At 46.1% G+C, this 22802-nt stretch overlaps 1 protein-coding gene across 1 annotated transcript in view; it reads right to left on the bottom strand.

Annotated features, from left to right (window-relative positions):
• CCL19 (C-C motif chemokine ligand 19) overlaps nucleotides 1-22802 on the bottom strand; it is a 1093152-nt gene that overhangs the window by 1023220 nt on the left and 47130 nt on the right. Inside the window, exon 2 of the mRNA XM_069213346.1 lies at nucleotides 9024-9105. The gene's annotated coding sequence lies outside the window, so the exon portion shown is untranslated. The remainder of the gene's footprint in view (nucleotides 1-9023; nucleotides 9106-22802) is intronic.

Below are 22802 nucleotides of genomic sequence, written 5' to 3'. Positions count from 1 at the left end.
ACATTAAAAGTGTTAGCCAAAGCAATTTGTTATATCCCTATCCTACCTCCAGAGCATATCCAGGTGTGAGGTCGGATAGGCCCTGTCTAACCGGCTCCCAAATCGTCCTTAATCTGATGGCCTAGGATGCTTTTCAATGATTGCTAATACCAGTCCACAGAGAAAAACAAACTCCTGCTATCAAGACATAATCTTCGGAGCCTCCCTTGAGAGCCAGGCCCAAGCAGTCCCCAACCTTGCAGTGGTTACAGCAAAGAAGAAGACCCAGGAATACTATTCTACATCATCAAGTATTTCCAGTGCTTAATTTGAGCCGGTGGTGTCCGGTGGGGAGCACTTATTTTTCTGCATTGGGCATTTACTGCGTGCAAGACACATATGGGAAAGACAGAAGAAGAGAAACAGGGATAAGCGTTACAAAAGGAGAAAGCAGAAAGATGCAAGAGTGAGCTGAAGGGGCAGGAAGTGGCTGTAAGTGGATTAAAGAGGCCCTTAATGGCTTTAGGATTACGCTGCCTCAGTATTCTGTGCTCGCACATTTAATTGCAGCAGCCGTGAGTTTCAGAGGAGAGCTTTGGTCACCGGCACGTTTTTATTTACAAATTAAGCACTGTGTATTAACTGTTCCGGTATGAAAATATTAGTTCACATGAGGCAAAGATGTTAACTGTGTTGGCATTAGAAAGACAGCAGCAAAAGAAATCAGAAGTATTCCTCAATCCCCATCAATCACCATTTATACAACCTATTAGGTATATAATAAAGGCCATAAATATGGCTCCTGGTTTTATGGTATTTTTTTTTTACATTTCCATCTGTTTTTTAGCCATATTTATTTTTTGGTTATCTTTATCCATATTTATTTTGTATTTTGAGAATAAAGGGAGTCAAAGATAGTTTATTTCCATATTTATTTAACTGATAAGCATGCGCTCATACTTTGATGCCTGTCGCATTTTAGCAAATTAAGAATCCAAATATAGCAAACCACTACAACCCACAGGTAAATATCAGCATTATACTGCAAATATATGTTAACAAGTGCCTGCATTTAGGGAAATCTCAACCTGTTTTTTAACCCCCCATGATACCTGCTCAGCTGTTGTCCTGGAATTCACAAAAGACAGCACGGAGAGTCACTCACAAGAAGCACAATTTTCAGCATTTTCCACTTTTAAAAATCAATACAGATAGAAAATATATTGTTTTCTGTCTTTATTTATCTGTAAAATTCCGTAAAGGCGGAAAACTGGAAGCCTTACTCATAAAGCATTTTGAAAGAATGAGTCCTTAACCTAGAGATGTTCAAAACACATTGAACGAGCGTGTTGGTACACCTTATAAGAGTAATAGAAATATTCGATTGTAATTTACGTGACCAACTAGCAGACAAGGTCTCAAACCTATTGATCTGTTTACTCAAGCTCATCATCACTGAATAAAAGATGCAAATGTAACCTCGTCTTGGGACCGTGATAAATTTGTTTAAAAAATGTGTGACCAAAACTGATTTCGTTGGAAGAAATATGCGAAAAGAAGATGTCTCCACACTCACAGACAGCCTTCCATCCGTGCATCCAGCGTAGGGGGCCACAAGCAAAATCAGTCGTGCCAGACACGACGCCATCTTGCTTCCCTGTTTTTGCAAAAGATCTAAGGTATCACTCAGTTTTTAGGCCTAAATACAGATAGCTTTAGCGAGATGCCACATCTTTTGTTAACAATCCTTTCAAGTATATATAAAGTTGTCTTTGGCCCGCCCAGAATATTATTTTACTCACTTCATGATACTGACTGCTTGGTGTATAATTCTGACTCCTATGGAGCAATGCATTGCAATGCATGAGGGACTATTTTAGATCTCATACATGCAATACAACTATTAACAACAATACCACAACCACCAATACCCTTACAAACAACTTTACTAACACCGCTAGCCACTGCCATCACACCAATACCATTACCAATATCAATTTACATAGCTATCAATGGAGCAGCAGGTGTAATGTGGGACTAGGAACCAGGAGGGGGATGCATTCCAATTATGGAGGTTCTTTACTGCCCATCCAGGGGCAAGAAGGGTCCAGTTGCCTAGCTTGCCTAATAGGTCATTGCTTCCTTGTTACACTACATCAATACCACAGCCACATCCACTACCAATATCACACCACTGCCAATATCACCAACAATATCAAAACCACCAATAATACCAATATCACCAATAACACTGCCACCACAGCAAAAGTTCCAATACCAAAATATAAGCACTTATCCCTACCACACCACTACCAATATTACCAGCAATACTAGATCATCAATACCACCCTGTCCTTGCCAATATTTAAAAACAACCAGATCATCAATAGCATCTGCAGTACAAATAACACCAATACCACCACCAGTACCACCACAAACTCCATCAGTATCACCACAACCACATTAAAGCAACCTACTGGCTTTATTTCTGGTGGTCTATGCCCCTTTGTAAATAATGCCTATATTAACAATCATGATGTATTTTTTAAGGTTGTCAAATGAAAACTGTCCGAAGATATTCATAAACGAAACACTTGAGCTCTTTTACCACTGTGCTACGCTGGGCCAGTTAATATAAGAAACATGGTTTGGCATCAGTTTATTCCTGCCATGATGCCATAGCTTAGAAAAGTGCCTCTTTTTTTATGGTTCCCAACCACATTTTACCCCCAATGCTGATGTGTATGACACTGTTAGTGCACTGGAAGTCTGCTATCCAGGCCCCACTACCAGTGCTCTCTCCCTAAAATTGTTATTTTGACTTGGTGATTACCTATTTGGCAAGACTTTACCCCCCTTATAGTTCCCTAGTAGATGGTACCCAGGGTATAGGAGGTAAAGAGGTCCCCAGGGCTGCAGCACAAGTTTGTGCCACCCTAGGTGACCTTCCCAAAGTATTGGTGGCAGGCCTGCCACTTCAGACTGCCAGAGCAGTGCAAACTGCTTGGGTTCAACTGTGCCCTCATCAAGAGTGACACAGTCACATGCACTGCCTTATATATATGTCAGACATCCCTAAGGTAGACCTTGGAGACCCAGGAGGCAAGGTGCATTATTTGTAAGGTGCACACATATAAGCACAATCTTCTGTCTTTATAGCGTCCTTTCCATTAAGGTACACTATAAGTGCAGGCCGGTCCAGGGGATAACATGGGAATTAAGCCCAGCTGACCAGGGCTGCTAGCTCTATTGCGGTACTGCCTAGCTATGTCAAGTTTGGTGTCAAACAACTTGCTTTTTCTCCCCTCCACAAATCTCTTGTCAAAGGGCAGCCAGCATGCACCAATGTGGCACACTAGAGGTTGCCACCTTCCTTAGTACTATGGCCCAGCATCCTGCGCTTTTTCCCGTGTTTGCTGCCACCAAGACAGGGGTCTGCCTCCTGCCTCCCAGAGGTTAAAACACAGGGCTGAGACAGCAAGGATCTCACACTTCCTGCCCCTCAGACAAGCTAGTGAATAGATCCATGAGAGCGGTGAGCTTCAAAGGCTGCACCGTCCATAACCATCTGTGCTGTCCTCCAGCGAGGATACAGTCTTTCCCCTGCCCAAGGCACATTTGCTCATGGACAGGTCGGAAATTAGGGATGCAAGACTGTGCACACACCCAGCAGGCTGACCACACCTCTAGGGTAAGCAGACCGGTCTGTGCACAAAATTTTGATTTCTGCCATCTTAGATGTGGCAGGGTATATAGAGGGGTTTGGATAGCGAAAGATGACGTGTCCTACCGCAGAGACGGACTGGTGGTATGAGTTAGCCATTAGTATCCACATCACTAACTCCCCTAAATCCAGGATTTAAGGGACACCTTTGACACCAGAACCTCAGATCTGACTGACCAACTTCAAAGAAGGACCTGAAGAAGCTGTGTATCACCGACAATGGACTCTGCCTACTGCTCAAAAGCAAAAGAGGGAAACTCTGTCCCTGAGGCAACAGACTGGGAACTGTGTGATTGGCCTTCATCCTTGGCTGAAACTCATCACTTCCGACCAGAGGGACACCTGTGGAAGCTTGAAGCACCTTCAGTCTCCCCTGGACTGGTGGCACCAGTCACCTGCAACCTGCAGGTAAAAACAACCGCAGAATCCGAAGTTTCACTGGCCATCAGGCCCGCCGTGGGATGATCGCAAACCAGGTGGTCCATTGTTTTCTGGGAGTCATAATCCAGCCTGCCTCCAAGTTTCAGGCCGCTACCACACTCCCTTGGACGCTGGTAACTTCCCCAAGGATTCCTGCACCTTTAAAGCTGCCAAGGCTTATTGGTTGTCAACCCAGTAACTAACCTCTTCACTCTGTAGGTGCAGGGCACAGCGTGCAATTTGCATCTGACATCTGCAACTCCTGAGATTTTGCATCTCTTTGTCGGCATCGTCGTGCCAGTGGTAACATCAGTACCACGGACAGCCAGGACAACTCTGCACCCGGACCCAACAGACCTATTAAAGGTGAACTGACTGTTGTGGCCGGGTCCCAGGTCCTGCGCAAGTTTAACCCTGCAAGTGTCCCGCACAGCTCGAACCCCAAATGGTCGTTTGTCACCAATGGCATCCCTGCCATTGACTTCAACACAACAACCGTTCAGCACCAAAGAGGAGCCAGGACAACTCTGCATCCAGACTCCACAGGCCAGGTGAAACTGCTCTGACTGTCATGATCTGGTTCCAGGGGCTGCACTTGTCTTTTAAGTGCATTTTTGCAGCATATGCCATTTTCCCCATTGACTTCAATACAATGTTTAAGTGCTATTCTGCAGTGATTTTCTATTGCTTTTAAAACTGATATCCCCAGTTCTCCAGAACCTATACTGTTCATTTTGGTGTCTAAATTTATATAAAAATAAGCTCTATTTCTATAAATTGGTGTCAGATTTATTTCAAGTCATGTCATTTACTTATCATCCATGTTTGTGCTGTGAAATGGTTAACACATGTCCCTCTAATTAAAGCCTGACTGCTGTTTGCCACACTACCAGGACCAAGCTAAGGATTTACTAGTGTGAATCGAAGGACCATCTCTCGGTATTGTGAGAGTACTACATGGTGAGGACTAACCTCCACACCACATAGTACTCCACTTTCCTACACATAGGATGGGGTGTGTTGCGAAGGAGATGTTCTCTGCTTGGTGAGAGATGTGTACCCCTGTCCTGAGTGCCCTTCTGTGTTGTTGTCTGGATCCCTAATGCTGATTTTTGTCATAGGACAACATGGATCATGCGTGTGAGCCACGAGATAGGCCTGTCTCATGGATTGGGGTCTTGTTGGACCTGGAGGGGCACCCAAAGTGCTACCCCCATAGTGATGGAAAGTTACTGCCTTCACCAGGACTTAAACAGAACGAGCGCGGTGGTGGCAGCATACTGTGCAGTGGTCAACAGTTGTGAACAGGTCCTTTTTAGCGAGCCACTGGAGTGAGGCCTATAGGCTCACTCACCAGTATAAACGTTCCGCTGCTGTGTAACTCCCCCCGGCCTATATTAGGTTTATGTGGAAATGAGTGCCGATGAAAACGTGCTGAGTGCATATGTGCTCGCAAGAAATACACCACACAAAGGGTGAAGTGTGGTACAGGGCGCACATGGTGAATTTATATGTGCTGGCAGGGTCTACTTTTACATAACATACTATGGTGCATTACCGAGAGACTGTAGTACTGAACAGTGTGTGCAGACTGAGGGCCTCGTTTACAACTTTTTGGCGCAGGTCAGCACCACAAAGCTTTTTGATGTGCTGTCCTGCATCAAAAGAAAGGGGTAGGAATTGGTGGCCCCTTTTGCCAGAGGGGGCCGCTGTGAACTGAGTTACAGGAGGGTGGAGGGAGAAACCTGCTCCTTGCACCGACTGGTCTGTTGCCCATGTGCCTATTAAACTGGGTGACCCGGTATGGTAGGAGGGGCCGTTGCTGATTGCCGAAACCTGTGGCGGGAGAAAACCCATCTCTGCACCAATTGGGTTGTTGCCCATGTGCTACATTGACTTGACCACGTACACCAGGAGGGACCACCGTTTCATGGATCAAAGCCTGTGGTGTGAGGGTCCCGTCCCCACATCGATCGGGCCATTGCCAGTGTGCTGAAGTGGCTTGGTGACACTATATGCCAGGGGTGGCCAGTGTGACCATCCACATGAAGCTAGCGTGACTAACTGGAACTCAACCGCATCTTGTGGACTGCACCAACAGAAGCCTATCACAGCAAGGAAACCACCCCCACCCTCTGCTGAGGGAGTAAAGACTTATAGCATGACCACCGGAGCACCTCAATTGTCTGAAATCTGCAGGTAGTGTGGCTCAGGGAAGAGAGCCAGCCCCTGCCAGGTGCAGCCGCATGTGACCGCGAGCAGCCCGACTCAGCCGATCCAGAACAGGACCGCGCTGCACCGCTGCAGGGTGCTTGGCCACCACAGGGGGCAAGCCGAAAACTGGGCCTTTGGCACCCTGGGGGAATACCACCGTTGGTGCTGCCATAGACTCCAAAACCTGAACTTACTTGCAGAATCCGAGGGATGAAGTCCTGTATATGGCCTACACATGCGGCTATGAGTGAATGGGGAATAACATGGAACCCGCTGCACTAGATATGGGAGGAGAGGGAGTGGCCTGAGAACTAATAGAGCCCCAACATCAAGGGATTGTGTTATTGCTTTTTGAATGTTGTTTACCTTTGTTGTGTAGAGTTAGAATGAAAATCTTTCTTTGTATAAACAAACAAGTATTTGGGTGGACGTTGATGCATTGCTGCCGCCCACACATTGAGTTATGAGTCGCCTTCACTGATCTCCATCTGAGCTTCCCCTGAAGGAGTAACGACTGCTCGAGCTACAGCCACCCAACAGAGTCAGGTGCAGAAGGGAATGCTTGACCCAGAGGACCCATAACAGGGTGGGGACCTCAAAGGTAAAAGGCCTCAACCACCTCGGTTGGGCCTAGTAACTCCCGAGTGCCCCGTGGCCCCATGAACTGGGCTGAGTGGTAGACGAAAACATGAGCAGCCCAGGAGCCGCAGATGTGCGCTGTGTTTGGTTCCTCTCTCCTCCTGTATCTTCTCTCACTCAGACTGATGCTGCCAACTGATGCTGCCAAGTCGGTGCCAGCTGTGCCTGAGTGAGGATGGGAGGAGAGATGGTACCCGCGCCGCTCCTCCCCTCCTCGCATCTCGACTGCTCCGAGAGGAATCAGGGAAGCCTGTCCCCAGCTCACCCCGCAGCCTTCCCGCCTTAACATATTCCGCTCACCCTCTTTTCCTCCCCCCAAAGAGGGTTGAAGTGAGGTGATCGTTCAGAGGCTGGCAACTGAATCCTAAAATACACGAGCGGGGGACAGCGCAGCCATTAAACTGCGGTCTCTAAGCGCTCATTCCATCTCTGAATTTTGGATTCGTTACTCGCTCGCAGAGGCGAGGGAACGCAATTTGGGAACTAGGGGTGAATTGATTTGAACAGCCGACAATTATGTAAACCGTTAGTTTTATTTGACTTTTCTTTGCGTATATTTGCAGCACCTCTACTCACATTATCAAAGAGAACGGAGCTCATCGAGTTGGGTCATCCTCTCAACTGTTCGGTACAGTCCTGCTCAAGCAGCAGTGTTATCAGGTGGGATATAAAACGCCACTTATTAACTGTTGTACACCTGATTTTGGGGGTACAGAGTGGCCCCGTGCAGTAATATTAAGTGGCAGAAGTAAAAGGGTCTAGTCCTCGAAAAGGAAGGTCCCCAGTGCTTTTTGGGACGTATCCTATTTTCCAGCAATGTTGTAAATACCTAGAAGTGGGTACCTGTAAAATATGTGACTAACATCCCAAGGTCGCCCCTTACACTGATTACTAAGGCAAACTTGGAGAGGTTCACAGCGCCTGGAAGAAAAGAACTCATGCAAACCCTTCACTCATGATTCCACGCTTACATGGGGTAAACAAGTGCGCCACTCTCTCTGTGCACCTTATTCTTAGTGGCGTAACAAGCAGCCCCGCAGCTCCCACAATGTTGGGCGTGGGGGGGGGAGAGCGAGCTCCAGGGGACCCCCTCCGGCACCGTGCACGGGCCCCTGGCCTGAGAGTTCCTGACTGGGACTGGAGCATGGGCCCCCCATGTATTTTGCAAACGGGACCCTCAAGTTGTGTTACGCCACTGCTTATTCTACCTACATGCCCACCACTCTCCGCACTAGGACACCCAGATACTTCCCGGCCTGGGGAGAAGGCAAGACATGTGCTTCAGGGGACTACCCCCTCACCTGCAAGATCAGGCGAAGAAGGACTGGCGAGGGGCGATAGACCCAATCTCCACTCAAAGAGGTCAATAACTCAAAGTAGCAAACCACCAGTGACTCAAAGTCGAAAGGATGCACCTTTGTGGGCCTTACTGTAGGACGTCAAACTCTACAGGCTTAGGGAAAGGGGTTATTCTCAGACTGAGGGAAGCAGAAAGAGAATGAGAGGCTGGACCAGGGTCTATCTCAAGATGGCGTCCACAAACCTATGGCCATATGTATGAATACATTTTCCCATTGACACAGAATGGGAAAAACCCTTTGATGCATCTGGCCCCTTGTTCTGTGAGTAGTTGTCTAAGCACAATCCTATGAACCCTAAGACATGCAAAGTAATGAGGATAAAATAGTCATGGGCTGTGCCAGGTAGGGAGAGGGTCACTCCTACTGGCTGCTAACATTTTCAAAAAGAAGTACAAATATGACAAGAAATGTATCAGACAAAACACAAGCTAAAATAACACTGTACTTAAATAGGAAATACAAGTCATTGCCTATAGGCTATAGGCATGTAGCACAGAGTGGTACCAACAGGTCAGTGTTGACATCACAGATTATGAGTCAAGCAAACAAAGTGCAAGCCAATTTGTTACAAGAATTCAATTGCTGCTATAATTTCTGCAAATATAGGCAGTCTCAACAAACCCCGAAAAGGAAAGGCATTCAAAATGCTTTAATGTATAGATGACTAATCACATGTAGTACAGTACCTTTGATGTGCTGTAAGGCTGTTAGGTCATGGCCATAGGTACCAGGGAGAAAGGTGTATAGTCCTTGCAGGTCACCGTTGGGCTGTGTAAAGCGGTAAAAAGGGGAGAAAGAAAAATAAAATTCTGTGGGTAAGATATTACTTGGAAAAACATATAAAAAAGTGATTAACTGAGTCCTTCAATTAACCTCAGTCACTGGGAATTAACCTGGGCTGGATTCCAATCCATAATTATTTGGCTCACTATGCTACTACAAACAGAAAGCGGCCCTATGCAAGTCAGCCTTGGCACCACTCCGACATGAACAGTTGAGCCCGAACAGCCAGACCATGTTTCCTCTAGAGAGGAACACAACACCAGAAAACGGTGGATCTCTAGTTCTTTCTTTAGGTGCTGCCTCGAAGCCAAGATACTTCAGCGAAATTCCATTTAAACACAGCAAATTACGTTTTTAGGCATATTTGTGATGTTTGCAGGTATGGGTTTATGAAAACAAGTGTGGATTCATTCAAGCCACACCATCTTTGCTTTCCCTTAGTTTTCAGAATTATACAGAGTTGGTAAAGTTCCCTAGAAGCCAATTAACCCTCAGCCCAAATAAGGCAGCCACCTCCCATGGAAACAAAGGCATCTGTTTTTCAGGATTAAATCTTTTTATTCATACTCAAAACAGCGAGCATCTGAAACAGTCACAAGAAAGCTAAATTCAGGTAAGACTCATTGCCACCCAGAGCTCTGCTTCCCAGACACAATAAAGGCAGTACCATAAAGCATTAAGCAAACACCGTCACTATACCCTCATTCTTGTACTCATGAGACCTCCAAGGGCCCAACGGGTAAAGAAGTAGAGAGACATAAGACACAATGCAAGAAAAACATAGGGGCTACAATTACTACCTCAGCCCTCTAGTCCTTTCTTCCCCAGCGACAACATAAAAAGTCTGTTCATAGTCTACTAAGAATATCAATCTTGGCCTCTAGTATCAAAACCATGCCTGTAAAATGAGTATACATTTACTGTGGTTACTGGTCACCCATAATCCTCCTTCAAGCCTTCCAGGATGGTTGTAGCTGAGTCTAGCCGAGTGCACCTGTGAAAACTAGAAGTGCTTGCCTTGGTAGTCCACCCTGACCCTGGCTGGAAATCCTGCTGATGCAGTTACTCCCTTAGCTGCCAGTTCCTTCCTAATCACTAGCAAAGCCTTATTCCCTGCCAGAGTATTGCGGTTAACATCAGGAGCACAGCAGTACCCAGGGATACTGTTTTCTGCCTGACCCTCAGAATCTGACCCTCAGAATCTTTTCTCTCCACGCTTCTGCAGATAGCTCCAGCATCATGGTGCTCCCTTTCACTGTGTTCCCCTGCAAGACCAGGACAGGACTCTAAAAGCTTTCCTCACTGTTTCTCGGCCACACAACTCAATCTCTAAAAAATCTTTTATAATCTTGGGTACAAATATCGCCTCTGCAGTGACCTCCAAGGGAACCCCCCAGCTCTCTCAAGAAGGTGTCCTATCCCAGGTTATCTATGGTTTCAATTCTGACAGATCCTCTGAAATATGATTCGGTCTTATTCTGTTTCTTATGTAGGGCTTGCATTGTCTGCGTCAGCCTTTCCTGTTCCTTCTCCACTGCTGTCAACCTCCTAGCCAGGCCTTCTAAGTTTTACCTTCTGCCGTTCAATTGCACTCCCATTGCCTCTAGATATGCACTCCCCAATTCCAAGTGCATTGCAAGTCAGCTTTGCATGACCAGCCCTGTTGGAAAACACACCTCAGGCACACATTGCTTGCCAGCCAAGGGAGAAAGTAGGGGCCCTGCTATTACTCCAATCCAATTGAGCAGTTAAATGGCCATCCTCTTCACCCCATCAGAGTGGTGAGCTCAACTTCCAGATTGGACGTTCTGCCGGGAGCACCACATAATACCAAATTGAGAAACAGCCTCTTTGTTGGGCAATGAGGCTCCCATAAAGACATCTTAGGCTCCAGCCCCACCCCAAGAAAATTATGTTTAGGCATAAATTTGACATTTTCATGGCACTCTGGGTAAGAAAACGAGCTTGGATACATGCAACACCAACCTAGTTTCCCATTGAGTTTCTAGTTTTCTGAAAAGTCTGGGGTTGGTAAGATTCCTTGACCACAGGATGACACTAAACTAAAATGCTTCATCTCTCCATGTGCAGTACAGATTGAGTACCATACTACAGTACCGTAGGCCTAACTATGCATGTGAGATACAGTTTCTATAAGCAGAAGCGTTAGGAATGCTAGACTGTAGAGCTTTTTATCAATAGTTTACCTTTGCAGGGTACAAGGTTCGGAGGGCTGGGATACTGCACGCACATTACACTATCTTAGATTAGCCTGGGTCTCTACTTTTCTAAAATGTGTGAGGGGGTGATTTTCCTGTGTGCTGTGTAAACCAAAAGAATTGTAGACAAGCCTCTTTTAAAATCACATTGAGGGGCTTTAATTCAAAACTGTTAACACCTGGATTCAGTTTTTGACTATTCAACTTCATAGTGGTATGGCAAACCACATGTGGCCTAATTGTAAACATTGATGTGTAGACTAGCTGTAGGGTGGGTACAAATCATCCTATACCTTTCTGTAAATACAGTACACTAAGAAAAAATATCTCTTGCACTTAGTGGATTTAACTTCTCCTGGGATTAAAATTGGGGAAATCACCCTATGTGTTCCTCAAGGGAACCTGAAAGGCAAATGGTAGATAAAGGACAGAGCAAACCACTCCCACTGCCAGGAAGCCCGGCTCTTCACTCTGTTTCCATTTTTGAGTTGGGCCAAAAAGTACTCCTGAGCTCCACCCCAGAGCACTGACGTTCTCCTTTGCTGCTGTAGCCGGTAAGCTCTGGAGCCTTCTGGGATCTTTATTGCTGACATTGGTGCACCAAGAGCATGCTGACTTCCTCAACCTGCCAGGAAGGGTCTGTGGGCTGACAGTGAAGGTTTTCTGCATAAGTGCAAATGGGAAAGCCTCAAGTGTCACACCAATTTAGAAAAATAGAGCAGAATTAATAAATCAAGACCAAAGCAACAAAAATCCAATCAGCAGAACCAGAGATATGAAATGTTGAAGATTTAAGTGAAAATAGCGCCAAAAAGCCTAAAGTGCCACTCGCAGCTGTATGGTCATGTGATACCGGGAGAAAGTCACAAGTTCAGGCCGACTGCGATGGAGCGTGGGTCAGATACAGGGACCATTAACCTGCCAGGAAGAGTCCATGGGCTGATGTGGACGGCTTCTGCATCAGTGCAAACGGGAAAGTCTCAGGTACCATCACCAGAGGTTTCCTCACATCTCGGTAGCTTCAGTACCTTCAACATTACAGTATGAACATGTTTTGTAGGGTTTAGGAACACTGTTCATTATTAGTTTGGGTGGAATAGAGTTTGTATCTACCTTTAGTTTTTTAGGGGAGATGACCAAGAAATGTCACTACCACTGGCAATGTGTTAGACTCTGCTGCTGATCGAAGGTGGTATGGAGACAGTGTCTGCAGCTGATAAAGCATATGCTTTTTTGAATAGACAAATTGTACAAGAACTGACTGGAGAAATTGATTATTTTACTGCATCTGTCATACTTTTAGCCATTTTGGGTGGAGGATCTGGTTATTGCTTCTCTTTCTTGGAAGAAGAAGAAGTTGTACAGTGGGCAACAGAAGAGAGGAACAGAGGTGAACACATCCAGTGTGAATCTGACCCACATGTGGGCAAAATGAGATAGTATGGTGGTCTAAAGAACAAAGGATTGAAATGCTACCTGAGTGATTGACAGTGGTTAGCCTTATTGCAAGCATTCCTCCCATCACCTATTGCGCGTTTGATGTAACACCCTTAGTGGCACAGATATGCACAAATGTAGGTCCTGTGCTCACTGTGTCTCTGACACCAAGCTACACCCAACTGATGAGCCCCTTTCAATGCAAAACTGGTCTTGGTATGCTTATGTTCTGGTTCAGAGAGGACCTGGCTTGGCAGTTCAGGCTTAACGTTTCCTACTGGAGCAGGGTCAAGACTGATTTGCATATGGCTGGGTCCAAACTGAGGTGGTATGGTAGGCAAAAGAACAATGGGTTGGAATGATACCAAGTGGTTGCTAGTGGTTAGTCTTATTGCAAGCATTCGTCCCATCACCTCTTTTGTGTTTGATATAACCCCCTAAGTGGCTGAAGGCATGCCCAAACATGTGTCCTATGCTCACTGTGGCACTGAAAGTAAGCTTCACTCGACTGATGAGCATGGATGTCACTTCACTAAAATGCCAGGGGTAGCGAAGTGACATCATACGCCATTTGACCTTTAGTTTGACTCACACCCACATACGTACACATACACACACATTCATACACACTTGCTTACATTTAAACACACTCACACAAGCATGCATACAACATACATTTAAAAGCATTTTACTTACCTTAGTTGACAGATAGTGTCAAATTCTAGCTAATTGCACACCAGTTCTATTACACCAATAGTGAATAATATTATTCACTATTAGTGTAATAAAAAAATGACAGAAAAACCAGGAAAGTTGAGCCTTAAAGGACGTCCATTAGAATGAGCTACCCATATGTTCCAGGCACTGATTTTGCCACCTCTGAGGCCAGGGGTCGCAAAGGCAGTGCCAGCGGTCGCAGGGGCAAGCTAGGGGTCACAGCTGCGACCCCTGGCTACCCCATAAATTACATCCATGCTGATGAGCCCCAGTCAGGGTGAAACTGGTCTTGCGTTGACTGTGTTCTTGTTCACGGAGGCCCTGGCAGTTCGGCTGTACTGTTCCTATTCGAGCAAGGTCAAGTCTGATTTGTAGATGGCTGTATCCAAACTGAGGTGGCATGGTGGACAGAACAGCAATGGATTGAAATGCTGCCCCAAGCGATTGCCAGTGGTTAGAGTCATTTCAAACATTTCTCCTATCATCTTTTGTGTGTTCAAGCATGCAGCCTCTTGTTTGTAAGGTTTGAAGGACAGGGTCCCCATCATTTCCATTCCTATTTCTGGAGGATACAATACCTGCAATATTTCTGTAACACAACTAATCCCATATACAAACAGTAACTCAATAAAAATAGTTGCAAATATTAGTGCATCAACTTCCCACAGAGCCTGGCTGTAAATCTAGAGTACCGGTGCCCACTGACACCATTGGAAGCACACACCTGTTGAAGCAGAATTTAATTTGCAGCTTATAGAAGGTATGATGCATCTCCAATTACAGCATCTAGACTCTTGCCACCCAAAAGTAAATCCATTGCCCAAATCACTTCAACTCTTGTGTTTATAATAAATGCAAAGTAACAGTAAATTTTCTAATGTACATAAAATTCAAAAAGATGTCATCATTCAGTGACTCTAAATACTGCAAACTACTATGCCTCATGCAAAAGTCTCTATTCTTCTGGTATCATTGTAACGAGAAGCACATAGGATTAATCCTTTGCTCAAACACATGAGATTGGGTATTCTAGCCTGCCGGAAGCAGTCTTTTAGAAGTATCAGAGTGCTGGGAAGTCTGCTGTACTGCAAGCCTCTTACTGGAAGGAGATCTGAACTAGAGACTTATGTGATGGCTGTGATCACAGGTGACCTGGGCTTTAATCGTGGCTCCTTCACACTGTGCAACCAAATACATCTACAAACAATTCACCTTCCATGCAAGGCAATTATGTGTTGTTTTCTAAACAAAAACAGATATTTTATCACACATAACTGCAACGTACTTTAACCTTTTTTTCAGTGAATGTCTTGGTTTTTTAAGCGTAAAGTAATATTTTACTATGCGTAAAGCCAACCCTCCACAGGCAATCAACTCCACACTGCGCACAGCCTTCTGCTATGCACAGCTGGATGCTGGACACAGGGCCTGGCCTGTGGCTAACCCACCCAGAGGCAGCCGACCCCCCTGAAAGCAGCCAACCTCATGCTGCTCATGACCTTTCATCACATGTGGCGTGAGGTTGGCCGCATGGCGTGGCTTGCAGCCAGGCCCTGCGACCAATTACCTGCAGGCAGTCACCCAGAGGCAGCCAACCGCACATGGCCTTAGCTTGTGCATTTTGTGGGGTTAGCCACATGGCCTGTGCTGCAGCCAGGCCCTGCTTCCAACTCTCTGCAGGCAGCTAACCCTACACTGATCACAGGGCTGTAGCCAAACCCCCGGCAAGCTGCCAACCCCACACAGCACACAGCACGCAGCCTTTGCCTTGTGCAGCAGAAGGTTGTCCATCGGGCTCCGGGGCCTCTTCCAGGGCTAAATATAATAAAAAAGGGGAGGGGCCATACAGTCCCCACTGAGCCTTATTACGCCCCAGAGATTCCATCCCCAGGCCTATACAAATAAATGTTGGAGGGATGCCATGTGGCCCTCCTCCCCAAGCCTTATTAGGCCAAGGGAACCCCATTCCTCAGGGCCATATTTATTTAAAGGGGAGGTGCGTGACCCCCTCCCCGAGCCTCTTCAGGCCCTGGGTACCCCATCTTCAGGGCCTTAAGTATTTTAAAGAGGAAGGGGGGCACATGTCCCACCTCCCCGAGCCTCATTAGGCTATGGGGACCCCATCCCCCAGGGTCTTGTGTTTTTATAAGGAAGGGCCACATGGCCCCCCTCCAAGAGCTTCATTAGTCCCCGGGAACATCATCCCTCAGAGCCTTTTTTTCCAATGTTGAGGGAGTTCTGTGTCCCCCTTCTCAAAGTTCATTAGGCCCTGGAGACCTTATCCCCTAGGGTCCTATATTTTTTTAAAGGGTAGGGAGGCCATGTGGCCCCCTCCTTGAGCCTCATTAGGCCCTTGGATCCCATCCCCCAGGGCCTTTTTTGGCCCCTAAGCCTATTTTTGTCCCGGGGACTCCATCCCCGGGGCCCAATGTGTTAATTGAGGGGAGGGGCAAGACACATGGCCCCCATCCCCAAACCTTAAAAAGGCCCTGGGGACTGCATCCTTCAGGGCTGTTTTTTCCTAAAGGGGAGGGGGGGAGCTGCATAGACCCCCTCCCTGAGCCTATTTTGGCCCTGGGGACCTCATCCCCTGGGGCCTACATTTAAATGAGTGGGTGCCATTGTATCCACCCAGGGCACCCACCATACACAATGTTGGGGGCCGCGTGAGGAAACCCCAGGGACCTCACGGCCCCAGCCGGGCTCCCACATGCTGCAGGAGCCAGCATTCCTCCCGCCCAGAGTGAGCAGCTATTTATGCTGCTCCCTCCAGGCTGAAGCAATCTGTTGATCTGTTTCCCTGCCTGCATCCGTGCATACTTGAATGCGGGCAGGGAATCAGAAACAATACTGCTACCAGCCAGGCATGGGAGCAAGCAGAATCTATAGCTGCACAGTTTTATCATCAATAATTGTATTGCAAATGTTGCATTTATATTACAAATTATGTCATAGAGGATCTTATTACTGATCTAATATGGGGGGAAGTAGTAGTGCATAGCAAGGGCACAAATATAGTTACTTTAGAGCACAAGTTAGAGTTTCTTGAGATAAGTATAACTATAACTGTTGGTTTTATGCCTGTAAAATTTGAACCTAACTATAACGTCTCTGTAACCTTTGGTTTTTTAGTGAATGTCCAAGTTTTTAAAAAAAATCTGCTTCCTAATTATAACGTCCCTGTAACCTTTGGTTTTTTCAGTGAATTATTATTTTTTTTTTTTGTAACGTTAAGTAATATTTAACTACATTAAGTAAATCCAACCCTCCGCACACGGCCCTTGCCCCACGTGGGCCATCTCACCAGGCTAATTTTGGCCCTGGGGACTCCTTCCCCTGGGACAATCCCATTACTAAAAGTGGAGTGGGAGCGGGTGGCCCCCCTCCCCTGGCCGATTTTGGACCCCACTTCTCGGGACCTGGCAAATTAGTGGAAGGGGAGGAGGGCCACGGGGTGTGGACAGTTAGTGAAAGGGTCCGCTATCTGGGCTGATTTTGGAACAGGGGACCCCATCCTCCAGGGTCCGGCAAATTACTGGAAGGGGAGGGGGACCATGTGGCCCCCTCCCCCTTGCTGATTTTGGCCCTGGGGACCCCATCCCACAGGGCCTGGCCAACTACTGTAAGGGGGAGGAGTGTCATGCGCCCCCCTCACCGGCTTGATTTTGGCCCTTGGGACAACATCTCCCCTGGGCCTGGCCAATTAGTGGAAGGGGAGGGGGGCCACGGGCATGGCCAATTAGTGAAAGGGCCTCCTTCTCTGGGCCAGTTTTGGACCCCAGGAAGCCCATCCCGAGGGGCCTGGCCAATTACTGGAGGGGGGGGCACAGCCCCCAACTATACCAATTTTTTCCCCAGGGACCCCATCCCTCGGGGTCTGGCCACTTGATGTTGAGTGCCCTGGCCCCACCTAGGGCAACCAGTGTACACTCTTGGGGACCGCGGGGGATCAATGCCCCCACTGTCCATACTTGTGCCTTGCTTCAAGTGGAAACCGGCATTGCTCCTGCAAACAGGGAGTAGTAAACAATGCTGCTCCCTGCATGCGGGAGCATTTTTTTTATCTGTTTTCCTTCCCGCTTAAAAGAGGGCAGGAAAACAGATGATAAGCCCGCTCCTACAGGGCGGGAGCAGTTTTCCTGCTCTTGCCTGCTGGGAGCAGACTTACTAATTGCTCTCGCTTGGCAGGAGCTGTCAAAGCTCCCGCCACCTGAAAGCAAACATCTGTACCCCAAGGGTGGACACTTCAGGACATAGTGCGTCGACCCAGTGGGGTGGCGGTCCCCAGTGCCATTAACTGCTCTAGACGGGGCCGGATGGCCCCCCTCTTTTCTATTTGCAGGGCCTGCCCTGGGGAGGTGGTGGTCCCTGGGGCTGAAAACAGCCTGGAAGGGGGGGCGCATAGCCCCTCCTTCTTTTTGGTAAATCGGTCTGGCCCCAGGAGGTAGTTGACCCTGGGGCCGTAATAGACCCCAGGGTGGGTCCATGTGGTCCCCCTCCTCTGTGAAAGATAGGCCTTGCTCCAGGGGAGTAGAAGTCTTCGGGCCGAAATTGGCCATGGGAGCGGAGCCACATGTGCCTCCCTCCCCAATATAGTTATTACAGTTTGACCTCGCCCGTCTGGGAACCAAAGTTTAAACAAGTGTGGGAGACCGTGCCTGTTCTTTTATTAAAAAGATTTCAAGATTTGTGCATCCTCCCCGATTTTCACTGCAAAAATGTAAAACAAATTGCTTTTTGGCCCTGGTGGGGTCCCTGGAGGACTCCACCACCCAACCAAGGAGGGTCAGGTATTCCTACCCTGCCCCCTTTTCTGTTTTGTTTTACCTTTTTTTGGGACTTGGCTAAGACAGAGTCCCAAAATGGCTGCCTACACTTCCTGTTTGAGGTGTTGTCAGCCAATAAGATCTCAGCATGAGATCAGTCGGATCTTTGGAGGATCTGAATCCTTAGAAATCTATATTTCGGTCTCCTTTGATATCTCCAAAACTACTGAACGGATGCAACCAAATTAGAAAAATGGATCATTCTGGACCAAGAGCTAGCTCTCTGCCAAATATGATGTAATTCCGTTCAGGGGTTCAGACTGTAATCATGTCTGAAGTCACTATGGGAAACTGCATGGGTAAAATGTGTTTCTGACCGTCCCCCTTTTTCTCTGCCCTTACTTGCTGATGCACCCTTAAACCTTCAACACAGCAGCAGGGGTGAGTGGCAAGCTAGTTTTTACAATTTCGTGAGGATTCCTCATACGGTGCCAAAGTTATAGGCAAAACACAAAACACTTTTCCAATGGAAACTAGGTCCTAATTAAACTACCTACTAACGAGCACCAGTAGGTAATATATACATATCTTTTATCGGTATATATTACCAGGACTGTGATGAAAAAAAACTGAAATTCAACCTCTTACTGCTGAAGCTCTCCTACTTTATATGGGCCGGGGAAAAAACAAGAATCGCAGGGAGTAGATTGTATCTCCCACAGAAAGAAGAGGGCCGCGGGTGTCCTTCCGACAACCTAAATCGGATTCATTTTATAATGGCGTAAAACAAAGTTAGAGAAGAAATGGTGCTTCCTAGATTAAACCATGCCAGGTACACAGATATGGAAGATGCCATGGGTTCATAGGCATCACATTGGAGTTAGGATTTATATTCCTCACCTGTGACCATACCCAGTCTGACGGCGTAGGATCATCTTTGTCATGTAGAAGAGGCTTCTTCCTCCCCCCAACCAACCCCGATTCTCTGTAACCCAGACTGAAGCCCAGATCTGAGAGAAAGCAAGGCCTGTTCGTACAATGGGGAAAGCAGAATGAGAAAAGATGGGGCAATCACTCAATGAGAAGCAGGTTCAGCTGTTCGAACAGCAGAAGAAGGAATACATTTTCCCCAAAACAAAGGGGTTCAGATATTACCAGATCGGGCATCGGGTTCTGCAGCCAAGAATCCACCCAGGGACCTTGAGAGCAATCACATGGTTCGGAAAGTGGATCCTCAGTACAAGCAATGACAGAAAGACCAAGCGCTTTATCAGATTTTGCTACATGTGAAGCTAAATGCACAATCAATGGGCCAACTGAGATTGGGAGGAGGAACGAAGATGAAGAATCTCAGTGAGGGTGTGGGCAAAAATTATTTATTATAACTTGAAAGTCAGCGAGAAGCGCTATAGTGAAAAAGACCATGACTAAACTAGCACACCATTGGTACTGCACACCAGATAAGATGCAGAGGTGGGACCTTGAAAATCTTAGGACTGCCCCAAGATTAAGACATTCTGGGCAGACATTGTGGACTATGTTTCAAGTTACCATCCACAGGATTCCCACCTAGTATGCACTGGGGGTCCCGAATATACAAACATGTTCTCTACCTTACAGCAGAGGCAAGCGAAGGGCTCAGGGACTATGCATAGTCGGATAGACGATTGTCGCATATTGGGGGAAACAATGTATATCAAACTTGGGAGAGTAGAGACTTATAAATAGGGAACTACTGAGGATGGAGAAATTACCTGCAATACTAGAGCAAACAGGGACAGAATACGACTGACTGGACAACATTTCTTACATACCTCATGTAAGGTTTCAGGGAGCTTACCTGCCCCAAAATTCCTCATAGTGCTTAGGATCATCCCCATTGAAATGCTGCAGAGAGAGCGGAAAGGATGAAATCGGATATAAGTGGTGCAGACAATCACTTGATGATTGAGACACGGGGAGCAGTTGGGCAACTCTGGATGCCAGGCATAGGGTGTTGGTTGATTTATCTTATACAGAAATGAAATATAGCACTGGAACAGACTTCATTCTCACCAGTCAATGGATGTAGGTTAGCATACTGTATAACAAAAACTTTAATAAAACTATTTAATCCTAAAACACTACCCCAACAAAGTATAAATCTGGATGACCAGACAAAAACGTAGAAATCAATCCGCTCTGACCCCGTAGACAAATAAATAGCAATGGATGGTTTAGACATCTTAAAAAGCAGATATTTGCTATATACTGAAACATGCTAAATCTCCAAGTTTCATATCAGACAATATATTAGACATTATATTGAATCTATTTGCCTACATAAAATCACTGGTAGAGGGGACCCAACACCCGCTATGACTCATTAAATCGAACAAAAACTCATATCCAAAAAAGACCTCAAAAAAGATTTTATATGCACTGATAGTCTCGAGAGTGGAATATGGGCTCTCCATCATCATTGACCTCACTGCCCTACGGACAGTCCCACTGAATGCTGTCATCCACACTATCTGAAAAACAAATTTACAAAGTCAGGCAGAGGAAGACGCCTTCATAGACCAACAATCTCGAATCGTGATGCAATAATGCAATAATGCTGCCACACAAAGCCGCCCCTTTTCCACTTTTGCACCAAAAATCTGGAAAGACATTCCTTTAGGTATCAGACATGATTCACCTTTCAAACAGGGATTGAGAATCATTTCTTGAGACTTTCGAACTCAGCCTGAATATGTATTTTGTAAAACCAGATAGATATACCAGCTAAATCTACCAGAAAATCCATACAATGTCTAAATACTCTCTAATCACAAACTGTAAATGTGACCTGTTCGTTCCCGACCCGTCCCTCTACCTGGTGAAATGTCATATGCATGTGTTTTTCACTTGCTATAGTTCTTTGTAAATTGGTATATGTTCCACATCTATATATTTTATTTATGTAAAGAGCTCTAACATCCCCTGGGACCATATCCACACTTTTAACAAATTCTAAAAAATAAAATCTAGAGGCAGATGTATTCATCTGGGTAGTTAGACTTCGGGGCTGCTATCCAAGCTTTTAAAAAACTCTAAAAAATAAACAAATCTATGGATAGATTATTTCAACTGTGTAGATAGACTTCTGGGCTACTATCCTTGCTTCTAACAAATTCTAAAAAGTACAATCTAGAGTTAGATTTATTCATCTGGGTAGATAGACTTCTCGGTTACTATCCTTGCTTCTAACAAGTTCTAAAAAATACAGTCTAGAGTTAGATTTATTCATCTGGGTAGACAGACTTCTGGGCTACTATCCTTGCTTCTAACAAATTCTAAAAAATACAATCTAGAGTTAGATTTATTTGTCTGAGTAGATAGACTTCTGGGCTACTATCCTTGCTTCAAACAAATTCTAAAAAATAAAATCTAGAGGTAGATTTATTCGTGTGGGAAGACAGACTTCGGGGCTACTATCCTCGCTTCTAACAAATTCTAAAAAATAAAATCTAGAGGTAGATTAATTCAATTAGTTAGCTAGACTTCTGGACAACTAACATGATAGACATGTTGGAAAGACTCAAGAATTCCCCCTTAAGACCTTGCCTTTGAGCTCCTAAAGTGGATTTAGCATTTGGGGGTCTCTAGTTGGGACTCGCTCTAGGAGGCTTCACTGCCCAACATTCCTGAATTTGTGGGCTAAAAGGCTTTCTAATCTTTACTCCTCTCTTCCATTACACCCCCTTTCAGAGTTCTCAGTTCCACCAGACTTGTTCACATAGGGACCATTTGTAGTCCACCTAATAAAATCAGCATGAAGCCAGCAGTCCTACACTCATATGCTAGGTGGAGAAATATATTGAGGGAGAGGAACAGACTTTGGCATGGGGGTTCATTATGCCTTTGGTGCTGAATCAGCCTATTTAAGCAGACTCCTTGCCTGGCCGCTCTGCCGCTGCTCAACCCTCTTTACCCTTATGGTCTCTTTGCAGCCAATTCTTAGTGAGTGCTCTGTAATTCTTCTGTAGCTAATTCAGCTTCCTGCACGCTCTTCCAAGATTTTTCACTTTTTTCCACATTGGATTTTCTAACATTTTGATTCTAGGGACTGTGAGATTGCCATTCATTCTCCCAGTGTCTATGCTCTGACCTCTACAACAAGGTATAACATTGTCTACTAAGCCACATTGACCTGTTTAACTTTTATGTAAGGCCAGAGTAAGTTGGAAGTGTCAAAGATGGGTTGCAGTAAGTGCATAGGTCGGTGTGGACGTATGGAGTCCCCCCCACTATTTTTTGAAAGGGGACTCCATTTCCCTTAGGCCAAGGCTGAGAAGTGTGACCTTGTGGCCCGGCACTGCATCATTCGCAAACACTGGATTCCTGTACCCTTTCCTCAGGATGCATGTAAACCACAGTCCCAGCACTTCTCAATTTTCTCACATTGACTACAGGAACTTCTCCTTGATGGAGAAGAGTACCAGCAGTGCTTACTTTCAGCCAATGGTTGCTAGTGGGGGGCACCAGCACAAATATTTGGGGGCCGGCACTCATTTTTCTG

The sequence above is a fragment of the Pleurodeles waltl genome, chromosome 1_1 (genome assembly GCF_031143425.1).
Source record: "Pleurodeles waltl isolate 20211129_DDA chromosome 1_1, aPleWal1.hap1.20221129, whole genome shotgun sequence".
NCBI classification, from domain to species: domain Eukaryota; kingdom Metazoa; phylum Chordata; class Amphibia; order Caudata; family Salamandridae; genus Pleurodeles; species Pleurodeles waltl.
This window is presented reverse-complemented; position numbering and strand designations above follow the sequence as displayed.